At 41.3% G+C, this 24,207-nt stretch overlaps 1 protein-coding gene across 1 annotated transcript in view; it reads left to right on the forward strand.

Moving 5' to 3' along the window:
- Positions 1 to 24,207, forward strand: part of Sptbn1 (spectrin beta, non-erythrocytic 1) — a 129,286-nt gene that overhangs the window by 36,180 nt on the left and 68,899 nt on the right. The window lies entirely within an intron of this gene.

Below are 24,207 nucleotides of genomic sequence, written 5' to 3' on the forward strand. Positions count from 1 at the left end.
AGCCAGTTGCTTATAAAGTGCCCTAGTTGTTTCCCATTGCAGATAGGCTATTGGAATTGCATGACATACAAGAAGAGAGTAGATATGGTGAGCAAGCATGATACAGGTATATACACATGTACAGGAAAAATGGGTGTATAAAGAATAGTTGTTATATGAAATTACATTCTAAAAGAGAAATCTAGGTAAAAACAGAAAATGTCTCAAGACATGCAAGCTATTATATTGCATACTGGGTTATGGGATGTAAAAGAGTAATTTTGGAAGAATTGTCAAAAACATGACAGGCTTATGTGATGATGGGTACATGAGAGTACAGCTTATGAACAGAGTGAGTCACAAGACTGGAACATGGTGGGGAAATTTACCTAGGATATAATAGATGTTTTTCCCTCCATTTCAATTATTCATGCTCACTATTTGGGATTTTTGCCTCTATTTTGCTAGCTGGCTTTCAGCCCAGAGAATCTGCTGCTTAGCAGCCAACACTGGTAAAGTGGCAGTACATAAGTGGCTGGTGGTTCAGTTTTCTTTCAAGTTAGCAAGGACTATGGGTTTTCTGATTCAAATTTAAAGGATTGGTTCAAATGATCCCCCAAGTTTCTAATAGATGTCCACTGCTTTAAGCATAAAACAGCTTAAAAAAAAAAAAAAAAGAGGAAAAGCACCACTGACACCCCAGAACAATACAACAATCAAAACCAGTTTCAGTTTCCTGTTCGCTGAGATCAGAGTCAGTCCTGTAGGGCAGTGACCAGCTGCAAAGGCTGGAAAGGCAAACGGGAAGGTACACCAGGACAATGAGAGAGAGCTGTAGTGCAGCCTGGTGCCTAGCTAGTTAGTATTCCTGCAGCAGCCAAACCAGACTTGTAGAGATTCTTCTTCACCTTGAGCAGATACAGTTAAGAGATTCTACAGGGAGGTCTTGTCTCCATCATGAAGATGAACTGAGTGAGGCACAAAGGGCATGTTGGCTAGAAATGCTTTGCTAGTAAAGTGTAGTCTGCTTCCAGACTCTGATTTTTTGTTGGTTTGTTTGTTTGTTTTTGTCTTTCTAGACAGGACTTCTCTGTGTAACCCTGGCTGTCCTAGAACTTACTCTGCAGACCAGGCTGACCTCTAACTCACAGAGATCCACCTGCCTCTGCTTCCCAAGTGCTGGGATTAAAGATGTGCACCATCACCTCCTCAGCTGTTGAATTTCCTTTAAACATTTTCACTCACCTGCACTGCCATTCCTTGTTGAGTTTAGGCCGAATTGGACACTTTGCTGTTTGATGTCCACATGTGAATAAAGTAGGTAATCTCTATTTTGGGTTTGTTTCCAATTGCTATTTGCATTTTCCATGAATTTCCTCAATCATGTAAAACCAGTTTTTAGAAGGGTTTATCCATGCTTGTTAATATCCTAAAGCCACAAACTTAGTTTTGCTTACTAGTCATTATGCTGTAAATCTGGCACTAGAGAAGCAAGGTTTTTATTCATGTTTAGGATTTAATTTGATCTGAGCCAGTTTCTCCTGGTGGTGAACTTTTCTGTGTGTATTCGATAATTATGCTCAGTCCAGAATGACCAAACTCATCATACAATTGATGGGTCCTGTTCCTTGGCTTCTCTATCTAAAGGAAATGTGATTCTTGGGAAGTTCTGGAAGATACCATGCCACTATCAATGCATTTCCCCCCAAGCACTGTCCTCAGAGAAACCTTTTTGTGGGAGCCTGTGTACTCTGTATCCTCCTTTGTTCTCCCTAAACATAAAGCTGGTATGGATTTATATAGGTCATGGGATCTCCCTATTACTTTAAGCTACAATGTATTTAAAGTGTAGGAGCTACAACAGGTACCTGGTCAATGGAATCGGAACAATTTACGTTTGTAGGTGTGTCATTCCAAGGGAGAAAATGGTGTGTTGGGTTATATCCTGCTATTTCTTCATATTAATAGCTGAGTAAACCCAAAACTTTCCTACAGAGACTCCAGTACACAAGGAGCAGGGCTTTCCTTTATAGTAGCTTTGACATGTTTAACAGCTAACATGTTCATGGCTGCACTGGGCACATCACAGGAGAGCAACATTCCTTCTCCAGCTCAAAGCAGGATGAAGCTGCTTCGTGAGTCTCAGAAACTCCTGATCTTGGGTTTACATAAGGTAGGTCTGGGAGAATTGGTGAGAATTCAGGGCCTGGTTTTAACTAGTGCATCTAGATTGATTTTTTATTTATTTATTTATTTTATTTATTTATATTAAATTTTATATAACAAAGTCCAATTAAATGAAAACAAACATTTATACACAATATTTGGGAATTTGGGCGTCGTTCTTTCCAAACTACTTCCTGCTGGTAAGGGGCGCTGTCTTGGGGGATTCGAAGAAGATTCAGATATCCTAGCTGTAGTCTGTAGGGCTGTTTTGTCTAGCTGTTTGGAATGTAGGATCAGCTTGTACTCTGTTTCAGGCGGTCTGGCGTGATCAAACCACATTAGTCTGGAAGGAATCCACATCTTTTCATTTTCTGTGGAAACAAAAATAGAAATCCTTTTCCCCAGTAACTTGTCCTTCAACTTAAATTTTGGAGTCAAAGCGTTTTTTTTTTTTTTTTTTGTTTTTTTTTTTAATTTATTATTTTACATGTCGATCCCAGTTCCCTCTCCCTCCCTCCCTCCCTCCCCTCCAACCCTCCCTCCCTCCTTCCCTCCCTTTTGCCCTCTCTGCCCTCTCCCATGCACTCTAAACACCCTCCCCTCCCAACCCCCCACCACAATACCATATGTAGGGGAATGCCATCCAGTTGGGGTCATGTAGATCTGACAGGTCCTATGAAGTAGGGACTAGGGCTTCTCTCCTATCTCTAGAATAAGGCAGTTATCCCTCCATGGGGGGATATGTTTGCAAAGTCCTTTTGTGCACCAGGGATACATCCTGGCTCCAGTGTCTGAGGTCTCTTAGACTGCTCAGACCTTCTGGCTGAGACCCATATTCAGGGGGGTCCGAGTCAGTCCCCTGTTGGCTTCCCAGCTATCAGTCTAGTGGCCCTTAGCTCCTCCTTGTTCAGGTAAGCTGTCTCTATGTACTTCTACCGCATGGTCTTGTCCTCTCCATCTGCTTCTGGGTTCTAGTTCGACTCACTGTTTATGTATGGGTGTTTGCTCCTGTTTTCAACAGGCATTAGTTGAGGACTCCATGGAGAAGTTAGTTGTTGATCTCACTCTCCGGGAAGGGCATTTATGATAGCCTTTCCACGGGAGCTGAGATTGTTAGTTGGGAGCAGTCTTGTAGTTCCCTCGACCTTTCTTTGTGTTCAACTTTATCTTCAAACCAATATTGGCTCCCTCTTTTATGTTCTCTGTCTCTCTCTCTCTCTCTCTCTCTCTCTCTCTCTCTCTCTCTCTCTCTCTTTCCTATTTTCCATTCCTAACCAGGCTCAATCCTCCTGGTCGCACATGCCTTCGTCTCCTCCCTCTCATTTTCTCCTACTTCTCTCTCCATTAGCTGTCCTCCCCCACTTTACCTGAGGTCTGGGGGACTTGTCCCTTCTCAGTTCTGTGAGGGACTTTATATGAATCTCTTAGAATACAACTTGTATCCTAGTTCCTCTGGTGATGTGAATTATAGGCTGGTGATCATTTGCTCTAGTTCTAAAATCCATATATGAGTGAGTACATACTGTGTTTCTCTTTTTGTGACTGGGTTACCTCATTCAGGATGGTTTCTTCAAGTGCCATCCACTTGCCTGCGAATTTCAAGATACCATTATTTTTTTCTGCAGAGTAGTATTCCATTGTATAGATGTGCCACATCTTCATTAACCATTCTTCAATTGAGGGGCATCTAGGTTGCTTCCAGGTTCTTGCTATTACAAATAGTGCTGCTATGAACATAGTTGAACAGATGTCTTTGTTGCATTGATGTGAATCCTTTGGGTATATGCCTAAGAGGGGGATTGCCAGGTCCTCTGGTAAACTAATTCCCATTTTCCTGAGGAACCACCATACTGATCTCCAAAATGGCTGTATGAGTTTGCACTCCCACCAGCAGTGGAGGAGTGTTCCACTTTCTCCACATCCTCTCCAACATAAGTCATCCCTGGTGTTTCTAATTTTAGCCATTCTGGCAGGGGTAAGATGGTATCTCAAAGTTGTTTTGATTTGCATTTCCCTGATAGCTAAGGATGTGGAGCATTTTCTTAAGTGTCTTTCAGCCTTTTTGATTTCCTCTATTGAGAATTTTTTCTTCAGTTCTGTACCCCATTTTTTAATAGGGTTATTTGGTGTTTTGTTGACTAGTTTCTTGAGTTCTTTGTATATTTTGGAGATCAGCCCTTTGTCGGATATAGGATTAGTGAAAATCTTTTCCCAGTCAGTGGGCTGCAGTTTGGTCTTGTCAACTGTGTCCTTTGCCTTACAGAAGCTTCTAAGTTTGAAGAGGTCCCATTTATTAATTGTTTTTTTCAGTGTCTGTGCCCCTGGAGTTATGTTCAAGAAGCGGTCTCCTATACCAATTTGTTCAAGGGTACCTCCTACTTTCTCTTGTAAGAGGTTCAATGTGGCTGGATTGATGTTGAGGTCTTTGATCCATTTGGACTTGAGTTTTGTGCATGGCGACAGACATGGGTCTATCTGCAGTCTTCTACACACCCTCATCCAATTGTGCCAGCACCATTTGTTGAAGATGCTGTCTTTGCCCCATTGTATAATTTTAGCTGTTTTGTCGAGAATCAGGTGTTCATAGGTGCGTGGATTAATATCAGGATTTTCAATTCGATTCCATTGGTCTACCTGTCTATTTTTATGCCAATACCAGGCTGTTTTCAGAACTATATCTCTGTAGCAGAGCTTAAAGTCAAGAATGGTGATGCCTCCTGAAGTTCTTTTATTGTATAGGGTTGTTTTGGCTATCCTAGGTCTTTTGTTTTTCCATATAAAGTTGATTATTATCCTTTCAAGGTCGGTGAAGAATTGTGGTGGGATTTTAATGGGGATTGCATTGAATCTGTAGATTGCTTTTGGTAAGATTGCCATTTTTACTATGTTAATCCTACCTAACCAAGAGCATGGGAGATCTTTCCATTTTCTGGTATCTTCTTTAATTTCTTTCTTTAGAGTCACAAAGTTCTTATTATGTAAGTCTTTTACTTGTTTGGTAAGCATTACACCAAGGTACTTTATGTTGCTTGTGGCTATTGTAAAGGGTGATGTTTCTCTGAGTTCTTTCTCTGCCTCTTTGTCGTCTGAAGAAAATAGGGCTACTGATTTTTTTTGAATTTATCTTGCATCCTGCTAGTTTGCTGAAGGTGTTTATCAGCTGTAGGAGTTCCCTGGTAGAGTTTATTGGGTCGCTTATGTAAACTATCATATCATCTGCAAATAGAGACAGTTTGACTTCTTCCTTTCCAGTTTGGATGCCCTTGATCTCCTTTTGTTGTCTTATAGCATTAGCTAGAACTTCTAGTACGATATTGAAGAGATATGGAGAGAGAGGACAGCCTTGTCTTGTTCCTGATTTTAGAGGAATTGGCTTAAGTTTCTCTCCATTCAGTTTGATGTTGGCAGTTGGTTTGCTGTATATTGCTCTTATTATGTTTAGGTATGTTCCTGTTATCCCTGACCTCTCTAATACCTTTATCATGAAAGGGTGTTGAATTTTATCGAAGGCTTTTTCCGCATCTAGGGAGATAATCATATGGTTTTTCTCTTTCAATTTGTTTATATGGTGGATCACGTTGATAGATTTTCGTATGTTAAACCATCCCTGCAATCCAGGTATGAAGCCTACTTGATCATGGTGGATGATTTCTCTGATGTATTTTTGAATTCGGTTTGCCATTATTTTATTGAGTATTTTTGCATCGATGTTCATCAGGGATATTGGTCTGTAGTTTTCTTTCTTAGTTGTGTCTTTGTGAGGTTTGGGTACCAAAGTTATTGTGGCCTCATAAAAAGAGTTTGGCAATAAACCTTCTGTTTCTATCTTGTGGAACAGTTTGAGGAGTAGTGGTATTAGTTCTTCCTTGAATGTCTGGTAGAATTCTGCACTGAATCCATCTGGCCCTGGACTTTTTTTGGTTGGCAGGCTTTCGATGACTGCTTCAATTTCATTTCGGGTTATAGGTCTATTTAAGTTGTTTGTCTGTTCTTGATTTAATTTTGGTAAGTGATAGTTATCCAGAAACTTGTCCATTTCCTTTGAATTTTCAATTTTTGTGGAATACAGATTTTCAAAGTATGACCTGAAAATTGTCTGGATTTCCTCTGTGTCTGTTGTTATGTTCCCCATTTAGTTTCTGATTTTGTTAATTTGCATGTTCTGTCTCTGCTTTTTCGTTAATTTGGATAAAAGTTTATCTATCTTGTTGATTTTCTCAAAAAACCAACTCTTTGTTGCATTGATTTTTTGTATTGTTTTCCTGGTTTCTATTTTGTTGATTTCAGCCCTCAAGTTGATTATTTCCTGGTGTCTACTCCTGCGGGGTGAATTCGCTTCTCTCTGTTCTAAGGTTTTCAGTTGGGCTGTTAATTCTCTTATGTGACTATCCTCTGTTTTCTTCATGTGGGCACTTAGTGCAATGAACTTCCCTCGTAGCACTGCTTTCAAGGTGTCCCATAAGTTCGGGTATGTTGTATCCTCATTCTCGTTGAATATTAGAAAGTCTTTAATTTCTTTCTTTATTTCTTCTTTGACCCAGGAATGGTGCAATTGCACATTGTTAAGTTTCCATGAGTTTGCAGGTTTTCTGCTATTTGTGTTGTTGTTGAATTCCAATTTTAAAGCATGGTGGTCCCGTAAGATACAGGGGACTATTGCTATTCTCTTGTATCTGTTGAGGTTTGTTATGTCTCCTAGTATGTGGTCAATTTTAGAGAAGGTTCCATGTGGAGCAGAGAAGAAGGTATATTCTTTTGTCTTTGGATGGAATGTTCTATAGATGTCTGTTAGCCCCAGTGGAGACATAACTTCTGTTAATTCTTTTGTTTCTTTGTTGAGTTTCTGATTTGTGGTCCTGTCTAGTGTTGAGAGTGGTGTATTGAAGTCTCCCACTATAAGTGTGTGAGGTTTTATATGAGCTTTGAGTTTTAGTAGTGTTTCTTTTACGAATGTGGGTGACTTTGTATTAGGGGCATAGATGTTCAGAATTGAGACTTTGTGTTGATGGATTTCTCCTGAGATGAATATGAAATGACCGTCTTCATCTCTTTTGACTAGTTTTGGTTTGAAGTCTAACTTGTTAGATATTAGGATAGCTACGCCTGCTTGCTTCTTATTTCCATTTGATTGGAAAATCTTTTCCCAACCCTTTACCCTGATGTAATGTCTATCTTTGGAGCTTAGATGTGTTTCTTGTATGCAGCAGAAGGATGGATTCTGTCTTCGTATCCATTCTGTTAGCCTGTGCCTTTTTATAGGTGAGTTAAGACCATTAATGTTGAGGGTGAGTAAGGTCCATTGATTGTTGATGCTTGTTTGGTTTAGGTTTGTTGTTGGCAGTGGTATTGTGAATATATTTGTTCTGCTTCACCCTAGGTTTCTGGTGTAGTTGGATTGTCTGTTGCCTACATTTTTGTGGGCGTAGTTACCTTCCTTGGGTTGGAATTTTCCTTCCAATACTTTCTGTAGGGCTGGATTTGTAGATACATATTGGGAAAACCTGGTTTTGTCATTGAATATCTTGTTCTCTCCATCTATATTGACTGAGAGTTTTGCTGGATATAGTAGCCTAGGCTGGCATCCGTGTTCTCTTAATACTTTTAGAACATCTATCCAGGACCTTCTGGCCTTGAGGGTTTCCATGGAGAAGTCAGGTGTAATTTTGATAGGTCTGCCTTTATATGTTACCTGTCCTTTTTCCTTCGCTGCTCTTAATATTCTTTCTTTATTCTGTATGCTAGGTGTTTTGATTATTATATGTCGAGGGGTCTTTTTTCTTTGGTCCAGCCTATTTGGGGTTCGGTATGCTTCTTGTACTTTCATGGGCATGTCCTTCTTCAGATTTGTAAAGTTTTCCTCGATGACTTTGTTCAATATGTTTTCAGCACCTTTGAGCTGGGCTTCCTCACCTTCCTCTATGCCTATTATTCTTAGGTTTGGCCCTTTCATGGTGTCCCACATTTCCTGGATGTTGTGTGTTAAGGATTTGTTGGATTTATGGTTTTCTTTGGTCGATGAATCTATTTCTTCTAGTTTATCTTCTGCGCCCGAGATTCTCTCTTCTATCTCTTGAATTCTTTTGGTTATGCTTGTGTCCGTGGTTTCCGATTTTTTGCCCAGCTTTTCAATTTCCAGCTTTCCTTCCATTTGTGTTGCCTTTATTTTCTCAATTTCGGTTTTCAAGTCTTGAACCGTTTCCTTCACCTGGTTAATTGTTTTTTCTTGGCTTTCTGTACTTTCCTTAAGGAATTTGTTCATTTCTTCCACTTTTTTGTTTGTTTTTTCCTCCATTTCTTTAAGGGATTTTCTCATATCTTCTTTGAGGGCCTCTATCATTTTTATGATGGTGGTTTTTAAGTCGTACCCTTCTCCTTCCTCTGCTTTGTTGTTGTTGTGTTCCATTCTAGTTGGTGTAGATTCCCTAGATTCTGGTGGTGTCATGTTTGTCTTTCTGTTGTTAGGTGTTCTCTTGTATTGCCTTCTTCCCATAGTTTCTTCCAGTAGGTGTTGGTGGTGTCTCTTCCCTCTCTCTATGGTCTTTCCTTGATGGGCTTATGTGGATCAAAGATTCAATGTCTATAGTTCTGTGTGGTCCAAGCTCTCTAGGAGGTTTCTCTGCAGACAGGGATCCAGGGATGGGGTCAAGGATGAGGATCCAGAAGAAGATGCCAGCAGGTACTCACAGTGGTCCTCTGGCCAATAGCTCTGGCCAATAGCTCTGGCCAATGACTGGCAGAAGAGGACGAGGGCTGAGCTTGAACTTGAGAAGGTTTTGCAGGGTAGTGGGATCTCACTGGAAACTGGCGCTCTCCACCTGAGACCTCGTTCTTTGGCAGGGGCCTGGATTTGGGGGTCAAGGATCTTGCCCGCAGGAACTCCGAGTGGACCTGTAGAGATAGGAGGATCTCTGGGAGGGGCCCGGGACTCCAGCAGAGGACTGGAGGTGGGGTCAGAGACCAAGCCGGTGGAAATTACAGGTGGTCCTGAGTGGATAGTCAGGTCTCCTTTGTTTGGATTTTCTCTGAGAGGTCTCCGAAGTAGGGTGGACTGTTGGCTCCACCCTGTGTCCCAGTGCTCAACCAGAGCAGCAGGACAGTAGGTGGGGTAGGCACAGGGTAGGGGGTGGTATGCTGGAGGTTGGGATGGTTGGGGGTGTATCAGAGCTCCAATGGTGCTCTCAATGGGGACCGGAGACAGGAGCTGCAGGATCAGGGGCCAATCCAGGGAGTTCAGGCAGGGGAGGGGGGAAAAGAGGTTGTAGGGGACAGGCAGCCCCAATTGGGCCCAGACTCACCTCTGGCCAATAGCCGGCAGAAGAGGACGAGGGTTGGGCTGGAACTTGAGAAGGTTTTGCAGGGTAGTGGGATCTCACTGGAAACTGGCGCTCTTCAGCTGAGACCTCGTTCTTTGGCAGGGGCCTGGATTTGGGGGTCAAGGATCTTGCCCGCAGGAACTCCGAGTGGACCTGCAGAGATAGGTGGATCTCTGGGAGGGGCCCGGGACTCCAGCAGAGGACTGGAGGCGGGGTCAGAGACCAAGCCGGTGGAAATTACAGGTGGTCCTGAGTGGATAGTCAGTTCTCCTTTGTTTGGAGTTGCTCTGAGAGGTCTCTGAAGTAGGGTGGACTGTTGGCTCCACCCTCTGTCCCAGCCAGAGCAACAGGACTGTAGGTGGGGTAGGGCCGTGCATCTAGATTGAAATGACTATTGTTTTTCAGGCTTTTCCACAAAGTGATTATGAAGTAAATAGTAGTTAGTTATCTTGACCTTGGAATGGGTTCTAAAACCAAATCTATTCTAAACACTATTACTTTCTCCTCTTCAGAGCAGAAGCAGCATCTAAGACTGCTCTTTTATTGTTGGGACCAGTTGGCATGCCTTATTGTGTAAATAATTAACCTCCCTCATCTACTCATTTACCTTAACGCCATAGGTGAAGGGTTTCTGAGCTGGGTCTGTCAACCTTGAGTCCTCTGGGGAAGAAAGCCAACACCAAAAAAATTCAAACAGCCCCTGTGGTTAGAGGAAACCTTAGGGAAGGTTACTCAGGGTGCCTTTTTTGTTTTGTAAGTTTCCTTGCTGGCATGTTAAGTAGTAGAGATTAAAGGTAGAACTAACTACATGTAGACCTAAACAGTATTTGAAGCTTGGCACAAACCAGTAACATTCATAGGCTCTTGCTGAGTTGGCAGCCACCTAGTTCCTGATAGTACATGAGGAGTACATTGCCCCTGGTGACTGGGAAAACAATTTTAAGTTCATCTGCTTATTTGTGTGTGTGGAAGGTGCATGCAATTGTGTGTAATGGCATTATAATCCTAGTGTTCTCATTTTTCCTCCCCCCATGTTTCCCTTCCCGTCCCTCCCTCTCCTTCCCTCCCTCTCCTTCTCTCTCTCTCCCTCCCTCCCTCCTTCTCTCTCTCTCTCCCTCCCTCTCTCCCTCTCCCTCTCTCTCTCTCCCTCCCTCCCTCTCTCTCTCTTTCCCTCCCTCTCCCTCTCTCTCTCTCTCTCCCTCCCTCCCTCCCTCCCTCTCTCTCTCTCTCTCTCTCTCTCTCTCTCTCTCTCTCTCTCTCTCTCTGTGTGTGTGTGTGTGTGTGTGTGTGTGTGTGTGTGTGTGTGTGTGTGTGTGTGTGATGATTGAATATGCCAAGCAAGGATTCTGTCACTAAAACATGCTAACTTTATTGAAGCCCAGGTAGGTCTTGAACTTGGTATTCCTTTACCTCAACCTCCCTAGCAGCTGGGTTTATAAACATGCACCACCATTCCTGGTTTATTCACTGTTGGTTTTTGTTGTTATTGTTTTGTTTTTGTTTTTTTATCAGAATAGGAAATTTGCTAATTATAATTGCTTATCTTCCTTCCTAGACCTTCAGCATTGTTAGTGGTCTGGGGAGAGACTGGCTTAGTGGAGGTTCAAATTGACCCTGACACTGTTAGGTGTCCTGCTTGTACAGACATGGACATTTTTTTGTTTCTGCTTTCCAGGGAGTCTTGACTGAACCTGGGTGCCCTTAGTGCTAATTAGTTTCTAGTTTCTTCTAGACTAACAAGCCAACCATGCAGCCAGCTTACATGCTTTGGTGTTCTTATTTTGGAGAGTTGTGGTTGTTTACCACAAAGATCAAGTGATCTTTGTATGTGTTTGTCTGGTTTTTAACCTTTAATTTGCCCTGTGACCACTTTGTGGCTCACGGACAGCCCACAGTTAAAGAACAACTGTCCTAGGCCTGAGTAAAGTCCTTTTCCCCTTTTATTACTACTTCCTCTTTACAAACTAATTACCAGTTGCTGCTGGTCTCATTCAACTTCATTAATCCTGAGCATTTGTCCATAGGAACAACCTTAAGATAACTAACCATATTTTTTGCTACTGCTAATTACCTCAAGCTATATGCTTTATTAATCACTGCTTGCCCTCAAATCCTATTGAAGAACATTCCCTGTGTCTTCTTTGAATGCAGATATGCTGCTTTCTGATTTTTTTGTTGGGGTTGGGGTGGGGCCCCTGAAATGATAAGGCCAAGAACAGGGTGGCTCTGAAAGCCGTGGTAAAGGGGAAGCCTGCTTCAGAGTCTGTTCTCTGAAATCTTGACTTGCTTTCATCCTATATTGACAATGCCTTTAAGCAGATATAGTGGTAAATTATTCCATGTTTCTTTAAAGTACATAATGGTAGGAAGTTGTAAAACTAGCTTTCTAAAGTCATTGGTTGCAGGGTTCCAACATGTTTGTGTAAATACATATTTATTTCAGTTTTGTTTTTGTTTTCCAAGACAGGGTTTCTCTGTGTAGCCCTGATTGTCCTGGAATTTTCTCTGTAGATGAGGCTGGCCTCTAACTCAGAGATCTACCTACCTCTGACTCCAAAGTGCTGGGATCAAAGATTTGTGCCAGCAAATACATATTTCTTATTCTTTCTTTTTTGAAACAAAGTCTTGCTATCATGGAACTTGGCCCTTTGGCACATCAGAGTTGGTGTCAGGTAACAATGGTACGGTTTTATTTCCACTCAAATGGAAATGGCTTCTAAATTTTCAAAATTGGTTTGTACTCATTTTAGAACAAGAAGTTGGCCAACAGTACAGAGATCTGCAGATGGCAGGAAATGATTCCATCTTTGCTTCTGACCCCTTGAGATAATTATGACTAATAGTTTAGAAGACATACGTCTGTACCTGTACATGCATAACTTATGTTTAAATATTCACTATACATTACACTATATATGCTATTATATATTCTGTATGGATTCCATACACTTAGTAATGCACAGTCACTTCCCTGGGTTTTCTTATTTTTAGTGTGTACATGTTTTTGTGAATCTGCTATATTTTAATTTTACTTAATCTTCATTATTTTTAGTCCTTTCTTTTGGTTTTACCGCTCTTAGGTATAATTAATTTAAAAATCTGTAGATATCATTCTATGTGTCTTTGTTCTTACATAAATTTCTATAGGTACCAGTTGCTCCATGTGTTTGACAAAGTGACAGAATTCAGGAGTTGGGTTATAGTTAAATTCTCTTGACTTCCACCTAGTCCTGAAAGTGTTGTCTCTGCTGTCAGTAGTGCCTATAGACATGTTTGAGCCTTCAACCCTTCTCACACTAATCATAGATTATTGTCTTTATGATAGCTGTTGAGGAGAAATGGCTTAGGTATTAAGCAATGAAATGCCACTGAAGAACAAATTAGTAGAGCAAGAGGAAACTAGTGATAGAACTTTCTCTATTAGGAGGCTGGTTTACCTTGTCCCACCCTACCTCCATACTGGCAGAACTACCAACAGCCAGGTCCCTATGCCTTGCATGAGGTGAAATGAATGGAGTGGGAATGCTGGTGTGAACATATTTGCATTGATGTTTAGTGACAGGCATAAGTATCCAGATCCAGAGCAAAGAGAACAGAAAAACAAATTTCAGTCTTTATGTATTTCGTTTCAAAGCTTTATTTTTCATTATTAAAATATTAAATTTGGATAGATCTACAGTTTAAAGGAAGATTGAGCATGGGCCTACATGTATCTTACCAGTTTCCATGGAAATAGGTTCTTTGGTTATGTTCTTATGGATGAAAATTTGATTTAAAATACAAAACCCACTTACAGAAACTGTTCACTGTCATGCCATCCCATAGATATAACAGGTGGTTGAATCAGGTCAGTTCCATCTCCCAGTTTATCCTCCCCTTTAAAACAAGGCTGTGCACATTGTATACTTATAGGTCTGCCTGCCAGAACTCTATATAATATTTGGCTTGGAAAGACTTTTAGCTCCCATTTACAATAGGAGTAAAGTTGAGGAAAGTCACAAAGGAAATGAAGAAGAAGGGTTTCCATGTTTGATGCTGTGTACTGATAACTTCTGACTCCAGTCTCTGAAAGTAACTAAATAGTAGTTGATGGTGTAGACTGCCTAGTGCTCTGATTCTTAAGGGATTGGACATCAAAACTTAGTTTTTAGGGAAAGATTTCTCAAGATATTTTTAAAATTGTATTTATTCATGTGTGTAGGCATGGGCATGCCATGGCAAACGTGGAGGTCAGAGTATAGCTTTTACTCCCACAGTGTGGGTTCTGGGTATCAAACTCAGATCCTTGGCATCAAGTGAATGATTGATTCTACTTGCATAGCTATCCCACCAGCCTGGAAAAGAACTCTTGACTACTCTTAAATGCCCTTCTAATGTCTCATACTATTTCCTCAATAAGTAGTTTCGCCTTATGGTAGTTTGAATGAGAAATGTCCCCCGTGGGCTCATGTAGTCGAGCACTTGGTCCCTGGTTGGTGGCACTGGTTGGCAGGGTGGGAGTGGGGTGGAATGTGGGGAAGTGGGAGGTGTTATAGAACCTTCAGAAGGTAGAGGCTTGCTAAAGGAAGTAGTCACCGAAGATAGGCTGAGCTTTTAGCATGGCTTTTCCTGAAATTCTCTCTGCTTCCTGGGTGTAGTTGAGATGTGATCTCTCAGCTTCCTGCCAGGCTCTCTGCTGCTATTCGCTTAACACCATTATAGACTCTCCCTCAGAGCCATGAGCAAAAATGAACTCTTTATTTATAAGTCTCTTTTGGTCAGGGAACAGAAAAGCTACCAATACACTCATTGGCTGATTAACCCTAGATGTAAAAAATGGAATGAGGGGCCATTTGTGGCTAATTGTTGATCATCATAAACTCTAAACAGTGGAGTAGTTGGGTAGCTAAATACAGAGCTATGAATGTTGGTTGGTTGGCAAGCACTTTATGAGCTACATTACCAACCCTAGCTGTAGAGATTCATAATTCTACCTGTATATTTGTGTGTCACATGGTAAGTTTTGATTTTTTTTTTTTTTTTACATTTTATGTGTGTTTATGTGTACATACCAGAGGTCAAAACAAAACTTGGAGGAATTGGTTCTTTTTGTTCTTGTTTTTGTTTTGTTTGTTTGCTGTTTGCTTTTTCGAGACAGATTTTTTTGTTTTGTTTTGTTTTGTTTTTTTGTTTTTGTTTTTTGTTTTTTGTTTTTTTGTTTTGTTTTTCTCTGTGGAGACTGTCTTGGAACTCACTATGTAGATCAGGCTGGCTGGCCTTGAACTCAGAGATCCGCCTGCCTCTGCCTCCGCTAGTTAAGATTAAAGGCAGATGCCACCACTGCAAGGCTGAAGAATTGGTTCTTAATATAGATTCCAGGGATCAAACTCAGATCATCAAACTTCGTGGCAAGTGCCCTTACCTGCTGAGCCATCTCACAGACCCTTCATTGCTTTGGAAAGCATTATTACTTAGAAAAATTACTACAAAGAACCCACCCACTCAATCTAGCTTCATGTGCTGATATTAAGCTACTTTTATGTTTTATCTTTGCTGTGCCTGTTTTGATGGTTGGTGTAAGTCTATATTAGTAGTAACATTCTGGCATGTAACTAAGGCTCTGTGTTGAAACTTTGTTCTAATATTTATGGCTGTTACATGTTACCTTGTGTTCACCCCAAGTCCAAGTCACCTTCCTTCCAGGAGAAAGAGTTGGTCATGGAATATGAATGTCCTTCAGACAAAGAATGCAACCAATTAGGAAATCCAGATTTGAGCATCCAGCCTTAATAACTGTCTTAATGTATAGATGCTACCCTGGGCTTTGCCAGGGGAAGAGGCCCTGAGTTTATCCTCTGTCTGTGGGCACTGTTGCAGCAGTAACACTTAAAAATGTGTGTCACTCTGGAGCTTTAGCTGGCTTAACAGAGAGGTATGAAAAAGTGGTACCTCGTTACATACACCTGGTTTGTAACCAGCACACATATGAATTTTATTTGCTAAGTTGAGGTTTACTGGAAGTAAGCTCTGACAGATTGTGGTACTAATAATAATATAAAAGTGTCCTATAAAAGACTACATGATTACTAAGCTAAACTTTTGTGGGTGACAAAGGATTTTTGTAGTGTATTGCCCTCTTGTTTGAATATTCCTTTCAAAATGTCCAGTGGTGCAGACCTATGATAAATTCAAGGCTTGCCTAGGCTACATAATGACTGTAAGCCCATCCTGATTTTTCTCAAAAAGCGAAGGAGAGAGCTGAGTGGTAGACTATTTGCCTAGTGTATAACAAAGCCCTGCATCCAATGTCTTCCATGGTGGCAATGGAAGTGATGGTTCTAGCTCCTTCCAGGTGATTCATAAATAGGCCATAGACTGAAGTTTACTGACACCTATGTTAACTTGCTATCTTGAGATTTTTATTTATAATTTGTTCTTTTATATATGTATGTAAGTACAACACATGTGTATACTGAGTGTGGACACCAGAGGACAGCCTCAGGTGTCAGTTCTTGGGTGCTGTCCACCTTGTGTTTTGAGATCAGATCTTTTATTTGTCCCTGGGACTGGACTGGCCAGCAAGACCCAGGGTTGGGCTGTTTTGTTTCTCTTCCCTAGTGCTAGGATTATAAGAACATGCCACCATACTCAGATTTTAAGTGATTCTGGAGCTTGTACTCTGGACTGACGAAGCCATCTTCTCAGTCCTATACTTAATTTTTTCTTGTCCCTTCCTTCCACTGATTTTATCTTTAAGATCATAAAGAAACTGACTAGAGGTGGATAGCTTGTTCTGTTTTCCTCTTGTTTTAGCAAGCAGATCCATATCTGTTTTCCTTCAGCCATGCTGGATATGAGCAGGGCTTTGAGGCTCTTAAGGGTTCTAGTGGATGTGAATTTTAGCTCAGATGGATCTTCACTGGCAGTCTTCTCCTCTGAGTCACCAAAAACATTGTGTCTCAGTTTCCTCATGTAGTTAACAGATTATGCTACCCTGAGCCAAAGCTGGCAAAGATCTTAACAGCCTCTGCTGGTGTACAGGAACGGGCAGGCTCAGTTTTTCCTCCTTCCCTATTTCTCTCTGACAGCAGTTCCAGGCTGCTTTCCCCTGCTATGTTTTGTGGAGATTGGATTACTAGGATCACCATGTGGTTTCCTGCTCATGAAGTGGTATTGAAGGATGCCATTTTCAGTGAATACTTTTTGAACATTTTACATGAAGTCCAGTGTCTATAACTGCAGACTGAACACTATTGTTAATTTACATTGGCTCCTAGATTGCATTTTCAAAGAAGTAATTCCATTTCTTTGCCTGTTTATTTTCAAAGGAAGCTGTGGCCATAACCCCAACTCATACCACAGTCATGGTTTCTTGTAGATTATGTATTCAAAGGATTCACTTTGAAGTAGGAGTTTAGCCTGCTTTCTGAGTTCACTACTTCAGGGGTGTGTCATTGCAGAGGCTCTGCCATGCTAGAATCCAAGCTGTGCTGCTCTGGAGACATGCTCTGTCCTTTGGACATGGGCTGTTCATCCAATACAGAGAGCAGGAGCAGGTTAAATAGAATTCAAAGCTGGCTTTATGGTCTGCAGATTTGTGCTATATGTGCCTTTTTTGATTTGTGGTGATACTGGGGTTTATTCTAGGGCCTTATGAGTGCTAAGCAAGTGAACTGCTGCTGAGATGTATCCCTAGTCCTGCATATGCATTCATAATAGATATTTATGTGTGTTTTGTTCATCAAAGGAGGCTGTTAGGAACATTTTCCTAACTCAAGTTCTATTTATATGCCAGCCAGCAAACATGAACTAAGGCCCAGACTAGTCCAGGAGATGGGTTTCCTTCCTCTTGTTGCCTCAGAACAGTTGGTGCTGTTATCACTAAGACCAGCTGCTTGTTTCTGGTTTCCTGTATGTCATTGTGCATGGTATTCCTGGGAAATGTTTTGTTTGTTTTTTCAAGCTAAGACATTATGGGATCTCCCTCCCATCCTAGTATTTCATTAGAATCTCTCTCCTTCCTTAAAAAGGGGGAGAAAATTCAAAGGTTTTGCTTTAATAGATAAATCATTTAACTTTTTTAGTCTTACAATTGGCCTCATTTGAATCTTACTTTTTTGGTTTTGTTTTATATTTTATGTGTATGACTATTTTGTTTGCATGTATGTATGTATGTGCATTATATGCATGCCTAGTGTTCTGAAACAGGAGTTAAGAGAATGTTCTGAGCCTCCGTGTTGGTGCTAGGACCTGAACCCAGGTCTGCATGGAGCCATCTCTTCAGCTCCTAGGTTAATGTCCTTCTGTGTTAAAATAATGTTATATACTTTTGTGTATTTTGTGGCTTTGCAGGCATATGTTAGCAGTTCAAAACAAAAAAGTTGTCAAACCCTTTAGGTTGGTTTTTTAGATGTTATCTGAAATTAATACAAATGTATTTACATTTTAGACATCAAAAAGCAATTACAAAAATACTTCACCTGTGAGAGGTTTTTTCTTTCCTTTTTTTTTTCTTTTTGCACAATTATGTTTAATTGCTTAGAATATGTCTCTGTGCTTAGGAATTTTTTTCCCTCCTTGATTTCAGGGGGACCACCAACTAGTTGCAAAAGATAACATTAAGAGCCTCCTTTTTAAGTACTGAAAGTGTGTGTGTTGTCTATTGTGCAGTTACTATGCCAAGTGGATGGACAAGACTCTAAGCAGTTGAAGAATGGAGCTGTTGCCCTTGAGGCATTTGCGAGCTGGTAAAGAATAGGTGGATACATACTGGAAAAGTGACAGATAATGAAATTATGAGACCCAGTAGGACTTCTTTTGGTAGGTCATTTTGGTTTGGATCTTAAGAACAAATGAGAATTAGGAAAATGTCTTTGTAGTAAGAGCAGCAATTCCAACCAAGCTGGGTCGAAGAAGGTGCTTGGAAGAGAGCTGGGGGCAGGATGAACATGGCCTGCTGGGTGTGAACTCAGGGATGATGTAGCAGAAAAGTCCCTCAATGAAGCTGGTACCTTCAGAAAGGCCATGTGGGCCCCAGGAAGCTGGAATCTGTGATTTGGACTGTCAGTGTAGTAGGTGAACTTTGAAAAAGCACTGTGGGCCATTGATCATAGCAGTGATGCTTGAAATGAAGAGAAAGGCACAGAGCAGGGACTTGATGGGTTGGACTTGAAATTATTCTATTTTTTTCTGTATAAAGTACAATACTAAAGTAATTCTCTTATAGTCCGGTCTTTGCTTCTTTATTCTTTTGGATCACTTTTTTAACTTTTTACTTTGTTTTCCTAACTAAACTCTGGTTTACTAAGTGTATGAGAATTTAAACACAGAGTTGGGGTTTACTCTGAATTTCAAATTAGGTGGCTTTAAATAGCCAGGCATGGAATATGTTCTCTAGACCTTGTCACTCCCTTCTATTAGTGTCCATTCTTGTAACTCCTTTCAGTACTTTGAATTCAAGTCTACATTTAACTTGCTTGAAAATTGTGCCATTGCCATCTCTTATGGCAAGCTGTTATGTTAGCACAATTAAATAAGAATCTGATAGGATACATTCTTAGCTGTGAATAGTAGTAGTGCCTGCCTGTAATCACAGTGATCTAGAGTCCACAGGATTGCCAACAATTTAGTGGCAGCTCAGGCTATAGAGTGTGATTCCCTCCACAGCCCCCTTTTAAAAAATAAAATAAAATGCCATAGGAAGAAAAACATATAGTTGAGTTTTTAAAGTAAAAAGAAGGTTTCTTAATCCAGATATAAACCATACTTTTTCTCTCCTTACTCCCCCACCCCCCAACAATGTTTGATGACTTTGCCTTCTTTCCTAACTCCCATTCTTTTCTGTAGCCAAAACTGTCTGGTGACTATGATTGCAGTATCCCATGCAGAGTTGTATTGCAAAGAGATGCTGCCTTGCTGCCTGGTCATTTCTATAACAAGGCCCTTGTGTTCATCAAAGCTGCTGTTGTGTCCTGTAACACTTGGCCAATGCTAATGAAATGTGCTGTTGTTATAACACTTCAGACTGAATAGGTACTGACACATTACAGTTTTCCAGAACTGTTATGTCCATTCCTTAAAGAAAAGTAAGCTGTGTGGGCTGGAGAGGTGGCTCAGAGGTTAAGAATACTGGCCGCTCTTCAGAGGTCCTGAGTTCCAATTCTCAGAACCTACATGATGGCTCACAAACCATCTATAATGAGATTTGGTGCCCTCTTTCTGGTATGGAGGTATACATGCAGTCAGAACACTTATACATAATAATTTAATAAATATTTGTAAAAAGTTAACTAGGTACTTCTAATAGAGGATGGTGATAGAGGGACTATTAGTCACAGCTCTTTGGTTTAACCATCATCCAAAATTGTTGCTCTATTCTAAATATCTAATCATCTTTTTAAAGATATGCTATGAAATTTCAAGTTATTGGACAAAGTAAAACAGAGAATCAAGGAGAAGCACTTAGAAGAGAGGGTGGAGCTAAGTTCACTGTTCCCTTTTATGTGACTGAAGAATGGGAAAGACATGTTAGACATGTGACTCACCCTCCCCTCCTAGCACCAGCCCCACAATTACTGGCTGGTGATACTGAGCCTTTGGGTTTTGTTGGAAATGTCTTCAGGATTCTACCTCCTTGGCAGTTGCTCTAAGGTTCCAGGGAACTTACTGTGCATTATGGAGTGTTGTTGCAGGAAAGTCTGCTTCTGGGATGAATGCAGTCACAGGATTTCAACCACTGCCTAATAAATCAGAGCTGACACAGGTCAACATCCCTTGAGGGTGGATTTCCTTGTTTGCTTGGTACTACTGACCAGTCTGTAGAGCTACCTGGATATTCACACTCAAAGCTACCTGCCTGGGGCTTCACACTCACACTACTTTTAGTTTCTAGTTTTAATTTCCCCCACCTGTCAAAAAGACAATCACCGTGAAAGGTGATACCAAGAAGTGTTTCAATCTGGCGAGAAAAACCTGCTCTCTAACTTTGTAGGTGGAACAAGCTGTGGTAGGCAGCAGAGGCAGATCTGGTGTCCATGGAAACATTATCCTAATGTCAGAGACTTGCTCAAGGATGAAGTATATTCAGAAGACTTGTGTTAGGATGGGAAAGCAACAGTGATTCTGACTCTCCTATAGTGGGAATGTGTTATTTTTCTACCTCCCCAGATGTCATGCGTAAAATACTGTTGCCCAGTCATTGAGAGGCCTGGCTCTGGAGCCAGTCTGCTTAGAGAGTCAGTTCCTTCCTCATGATACAGTTCTGACAACTTTAGATACTTAGGTTTGGGCTGGGCTACATTAAATGCTAAGTAAGTGCTCTATGAAAATTTAGAAATGAGACATTGTCCTCTCTACTCTGTCATGAAACCTCCTGCCACACATGTACATGTGGTTTTATAAACAGTGTTGGGATTTTTACTCTTTTATCTTTTTAGTTTAGAGGATATCCATGATTAGACCATGGATGTTGCACATTCAAGGCAAGCTCTGTACCACTGACCTGCCCTAACCCTCTTTTTATATTGTATTTGAGTCAGGGTAGATCTCCTGCTTATACCAGAAGGTTCAGCCCAAGTGCTTATTAGGAAGAGATTATTTCACTCAAGAAAGACAATTGATTTAGACAGCATCTACAGGATTGATTGGCTTTCCAGCAAATGACACCCCCCACCATCCCTGCTAATGTCTTAATGGTTGGACATGAGAGTGCTTCTTTGTTGTAGAATGCAGCAGGAAGTAAACTAGTGAACATTTAGAATAGTCTGGGCATCTCTGAGTCCAGTGGGAAGTAACCTAGTGAAGAGTTACAGTAGTCTGGGCGCCTCTGAGTGCAGTGGGAAGTAACCTAGTGAAGAGTTACAGTAGTCTGGGCGCCTCTGAGTACTTAACCATCCTTTAGGTGAGTCCCAAGGATGTATTTTATGACTGGATTTGGTAACAGCCCTTTGAGGGTAAGAGGAGAGTGGAAATGTCAGGGGAAATCAAATGCCTACTGTCATTGACCCATATGAGCATTGCACATACTTTGTTTTGCAGCCTGCTCCTTGTGGAATGAGTTTGCCTGAAGGCAAGCACTTTCTGCCCCTATGGAATCTGTTGAAAATGTTAAACTCTAAAAAGATTTGATGTAGGAAAGAGAAAGATGAGTGAACACTCTCTAGCTTATGTAGGCTGATTAGTCTGATACACTCTAGTTTCCTCTATAATTGATAAAAGAACCTTTAAACAGGGATTTCTCAGCACATTGGGCTGGATGACTTTTTTTTTTTTTTTCCTTTGTAGAGGCTGTCCTGTGCACTTTAAATGCTAGTAGCACCTATCCTTCAGTCACCACTATAAAAAATGTCTGTAAGCATTAGTCAGTATCCCCTGGGGACCATATTTAACCACTTGTCTAAATAACCAGGTCAGTGTGGCACTTAAAGGGACCCTTTCCCATCTCACTGCAGTTGCCTCATGCCCATTGAGAGTTGGCAGGCAGGCACTGTTCTCCATTCTGTTCCCAGTACCTCCTCCCATAGCTTGGCCAGCCACAGCATCTTGACTTGGGAAGCCTCTGGACTGTCTTCCATTGTCTTTGTCAAGGGCCTTTTGTTCCTCTGCAGGCCTCTGGCCTATTTCCCCTTGCCTCTCTGGGGTGGGGTAGGGGGAGTACAGGCATGATGTCATTTGCCTTCCCAAGAAAGGTGGAACAAAGAACTGGGTCTCCAGGGACAGTTCCCTCATCCTCATCTGGGCCACTGGGTAGACCCTCCCTCCTTGCTGCTTCAGAAGCGCTTGTTCCGTACACACTCCATTAGAGGATGACGCATCAGCTGGCCTGCCTTTGTGTGTCTGCCCTTCCTCCATCATAGGGTGTTGTTCATTGTCCAGTCCTTACAGAATCGTTTTTTCAGTGGTGGTAGTGATAGCCTGTGGAGCTCAGAGTCTTTGATTTTTCTAGTACTCTTCCTCAACCTGAAACTGGGGGAAAGGCACATATAGGAAGGAGAACAAAACCTCTCATTCACTTTATTTTTTCAATTTCTCTTCCTTCTCTTTCCTTCCCCTTTTCTAGAGCTTCTGAGGCATTCACTGCAGCTCTGGGGAGCCTCCTTGCCTAGGTTTTGGAGTGTTTGAGTTCATTTTTTTTCTGCTCCCACCATTGACCTCTCTGTTTCTTTGTGGGAGTGGGGAGTGGGGTTGAGCTATAACTCTGGGGCAGGGCTCCTACTACATCTGAACGTGAAAGAAGCTAGCAATGTTTAATGTGGGAGTCACCCACATTATAATGGTGGGCTGTATTGAGAAATACTTGAGAAATACTTGAATCTAAGCAGCTTTTCATTTTGATCTTATTCTCTTGATAGATTGGGTGTGGTAGTGACTTTGAACCCCTCAAACCCTTCATTAATAGCCCGGGAGCTCACAGAGTCCACCTACTTCTGCCTTCTGAATGCTGGGATTAAAGTTATGCACCTCCACTGTCAGACAAGAAATACAATTTTTTTAAAGAAATTAATTAGACCTAAATATGTCTAAATCAGGAATTGGGGGGGTACATTCTAGAAATATCCCTAATTTGATGTGTCTCTGTACTCTGCTCTGGACTACTCTTTCAAAACAGCTAAACTTTAAGCAAACAACAACAAAAACTATGTTGATGATGATTGTGAGATTAATGCATGTGGTCTCGACCTGTGATGGTGTTACTAGCATAACTCCTTTTACAGGCTGCAGTATGCCCTTAGCTGCCTTTTCTTCCTTCCCCCAGTCCTACTCTTCCTGGTACTTTGTTTCTGGTTAGTCCTTGCCTGAATAAGGGCCCTCTTTCTGAGTGGATGGGCTGTTGCATAGGCAAAGACTGGAGTTCAAGAACCTGCTAACTGCAACAGGAGGCCCAGGTGTCTTGGCAGGCACTTGGCTTGGAATATGGTGGTAGAAGCTTGTCCAGCCTTGTCTCTGCCTCACTGTCTTACTGTGGTAGGTGGGATGGAGGCTTCAGCACAGCTTTCCAGACATGGGGCTGTTTGCTGTCCCCCTGGCCAATTCAGGAACCCAATACTTTATTCCATCAGTAGGAGTCAGCTTTACATACTACCTGGTGGTTTTTTCAATACAGCAATGTTGTAAACACCTTTATGGAGAGGATATGGGGCTTCAGCTCTGGTGGAACCAGAGGTAGGGTATATAAATGGTGGTTGTTTAGTTCTGTATCCTACAATCAGGAAATGGTATATTGTGGATGCTTCTTGAAAGTCTTCAGCAACCTCATTAGAGCATCCTGCAGAAACAAAATTTGGGAGCCAATTCTACAAGTTTATGTTTAGAGTTTCAGATGTAAGTTAGACTTAAAAAAAAAAAATCTTAATACTGTTTTCCAGATGGCTTGAATTTTCAGTGACTGTACCCTGAATTGTATACCAGTAGGTTCCTTTTCAGTGTGTAGTTAAAATCTTGGTTGGAGATGATCATTGTGTGCTTAATTTGTAGAAGACATTGAAGGTGGTCTCAGTGTGTTGTCAAAACATTGGGCCCTGAATGTGCCTTTCTCTTGCCTGGACACTTTACCCTGTTACCTGTTTTCTCTATTGTCACAGTACATGTGACTGAATTTCTGAAGATCCATGGCCTTGATTCACAGTCATGAGTAAATTTAACTTGTCAGGTATTATCTCGGCTTTTGTACTGAGGGAAGCAGTTCCTACTGTCTCCCAAGTTTCTGTGCCCCATGCTCTTTCATGTACTGTGTAGTACTTGCACGATACTCACCTTTGGGAGAATAGAAGAT

The sequence above is a fragment of the Phodopus roborovskii genome, unplaced genomic scaffold (assembly GCF_943737965.1).
Source record: "Phodopus roborovskii unplaced genomic scaffold, PHOROB, whole genome shotgun sequence".
Taxonomy (NCBI): Eukaryota; Metazoa; Chordata; class Mammalia; order Rodentia; family Cricetidae; genus Phodopus; species Phodopus roborovskii.